The following is a 3,136-nucleotide window of genomic DNA, read 5'->3' as shown; positions in this document are numbered from 1 at the left end:
TAGGAGACCTCGGGTTCTCTAGTGTCCCTGAGATGCCTGGACAGGAAGGGATGGTGTGGCTCTGAAGGCTGGAGAGGGCAGCCGGCCCCCAGGACAGAAGTGCCCCGGAGAGGCCTCCTCAAGCTCAGCCGCCTGTGTCCAGTTCTTTCTGTGGGTCCAACCCTCCCGGCACCCTGACTGCCAAGCTTGGGGTCAGGCCTGTTGTGTCTCATCACCTTGGGCCTGAGCCGTGGCCAGGGTTAACTGGACTTGGTATGTAGATGAGGGAGGGAGGGAGTGGGGTTCAGGAGCTCGGGGCTTGGTTGGTGGGGGTACACCAACTCAGCTCATCCTGGGAGTGTCACTGGTCACTACAGGCAGCTGTGCATTACCCCCTGACCCAGCCCAGACAAGGGGTCCCCTTTCACGGGAAAATTAGCCTGGAGGGACTCGGGTGTGGGTGCAGAGCCGCTGTCTGGCCCTGTCGCTGCTGCGTGGCCGGCCAGTGTCCTCCCCTCTCTGTGTCTGCTTATGTCCCTGCAGAGGGCTGTGGTGAGGGAGTGGCGAGCATGTGTGAAGGTGCACATGGGGGGCACGTGGGGTGCGTGGGGTGGGTGGGCACAGGGAACAGGCCACGGGGATGACAATTATTTTCTCTCTGGGCCAGACACTGACTGGCCCCTTGCATCTGGCTCTGTCTCCCGCTGACCCCTCGGCTCCCGGGGACGCCAGCTGTGTCGCGGCACCTCCCTGCCTCTGCAACCGCTCTGGCCCATGTCTGGCCCTTCGGAGTGTGAAAGGAAGGAAGAAACAGTCCGTGTAAAGGAAGGTAAAATGCATTAGAGCCCCAAAAAGTGTGGGGTGGGGCTCCCGGGTAGCTGAGTGGAGCTGAGACTCCAGGTTTCTCCACCCCGAGGCAATTCCTGGAGGGATGGCCAGAGGCAGCCGGCCGGCTTGTCCAGCTCTGGGCAGGAGGCACCTACGGAGGTTTCCAGAGCCTGGGCAGCCAGGAGTCGGGGTCCTGGGGCAGGGAGGGCAGAGCCAGGCCAGGCCAGCAGCTTGGAGTTCAGTCCCATAGGTGCTGGGGAGCCACCGAGGGCTGTAGGCAGCCCCGCGATGGGGTCAAACCCTCGCTGGAGAAGGGGCTGCAGGGGAGGGTGGGCCCAGGGCCGGTGGGGCAGACCCAGCGCAGGCCAAGGCGGCGGAGCTGGCAGCCAAGTGCGTGCACAGATGGCGAGACACTCACTGGGTGGGAGGCCATGGCAGGGGCCATCTGACCACGCTGGACACAGAAAAGCAAAGAGGGCCTCCTCCATCTGTGCAGACTTTGGGCCAGGCCCGCACCCAGGCCACCGGCACGTTCCCCTGCCCTTCCTGCCAAGGGACACAGGCACTGTTTTCCCATCTCTGCAGGGCAGTCCTGGGTAGAGGGGCCCGAGAGCTCCGTGAAGCATCCCCCCCCCACCCCGCCATGCCCCGTGTGTGTGTGTGTGTGTGTGTGTGTATGTGTGTGTGTGGGGGGGGTGAGGTTGGCAGGGACAGGAGGGAAGACCAGGAACGGGGGGAGCTGCCCATGTCTGGGCTGTCCTGATAGATCAGACAGGTAGTAAGCTCACCGCCTAGGGAGGGATGTAACCTCTCCTCCAGTTTCTACTTCTCTCCTCTCTTACTCCCTTCTCCAGGGACGTGGGTGGGGGACATTCTGGGGAATGGGTTCTGGTGTCTGGAAGGGCCCTGGTGGCCTGCTGCCCCGCCTGGCTTCCCCTGCCCCTCTTCTATCTGTGCTGGTACAGGGCACTTGTCCTGAGGCCTCCATGCACTAAGGGCCCCTGAGCAGGACCAGTTTTGGGGGACAGCCAGGTGCTCCCTGTTTTTCTGATCCTGCCCCTTGTGAGGATGGCCAGGCTGAACAGGAGCAGGGGCATCCCCTCTCTCTCATCAGCCCCCTCTTCAGGGCAGGCCGGCCTGGGGTGGGCAGACAGACCCGTTTGCCCTCTGCTGTGGTGCCTGGATGACCTCGGCAGGTGGGGGTGTACCCCAGGCCTCTAGTGCAACCAACATCTATGACTTCTTGGTCTTGAAGATGGGACGAGAGCTTTCCTTCTGCTTCAGAGGTGGAGGTGGGGGTCCAAAAGGAGGGGGCTGGGCTCTAGAAGGAGGTGGGGAAGGTGTGGGGAGACTGAGGCCAGACAGAGAGGGGTCCTGTTGGAGAGCCCTTCATGCAAACAGCCAGCAGGAGCCCCCGTCAGGACCCTGTGCCTGCATGATCCTCCGAGAGCAGGTGGGGGCCTGAGGGCTGCTCTGCCCTACCACCCTGGGCTCCGGAGGAGATGGGCAGCGGGTGGCTCTGTCGGCGTGCTCAGGGACAAAGGACCACAGTTATATAGATGCCCAGACCCAGGATCCATAGGACTAAGTGTGCGCCCCCCAGGCTGGCCCCCAGCAAGCAGAATCAAGTGGGGCCCTGGGGAGGACTTGGCCCCACCTGGCCGGTGCTACAAGAGCTTTCTTTGTGGCTGGGTTTATTTACGGGGCCATGTCTGGGGGTCACCCCTAGGGGAACAGTTTTGGGGAAGGTGCCCCCTCAGGTCACCTGTGTGTGTGGTGGATCTGAGGCAGGGCCCCCAACGCAGCAGGTCTCCATATTTTCCCCTATGGACTCTTCTGCTTCAAGAACCTGGAGGTGCTGCAGAGAAGCAGGTGTTCACAGTGGACCAGGAGAGTGAGGCTTGTCACAAGTCCGGAGGACGTTTGTCCTGCCCTGCTACTCCTGGGACTCTGCGGGCAGCAGGTATGGGTCTGGGAGTGGGCAGCCGCCTGAGGCCGAGTGGGCTGGGGTCAGGGCCAGGCCCGCAGGCAGGTGCATTGCAGCAAGGGGAGGCTGGTCCTTAGGTTTCCATGGCAACAAACTGTTTCTTGCCTCTCTCATGAGAGGAGTGGGGCCAAGGCTATCTGATGTGACCCTCAAGGCCACCAGACCCAGTCCTAGCCTCCGGCTGGGAGGACAGTCTCCAGGCTTGTGGAGGGCCACGCACCTAAGTGGGGAGGGAGCAGCAGCCTGATGCTGTAGCCTGCCCACAGTGTGGGATCTGGGGTGACCAGCAAGGTGGAGTCCATGGGAAGGTTGTGGCTGTCCCTGTGTCCTTGGAGTGGGATG

The sequence above is a fragment of the Vulpes lagopus genome, chromosome 4 (genome assembly GCF_018345385.1).
Source record: "Vulpes lagopus strain Blue_001 chromosome 4, ASM1834538v1, whole genome shotgun sequence".
NCBI classification, from domain to species: Eukaryota; Metazoa; Chordata; class Mammalia; order Carnivora; family Canidae; genus Vulpes; species Vulpes lagopus.
The sequence above is the reverse complement of the archived record's forward strand: the minus strand, read 5'-3'. Positions refer to the sequence as shown.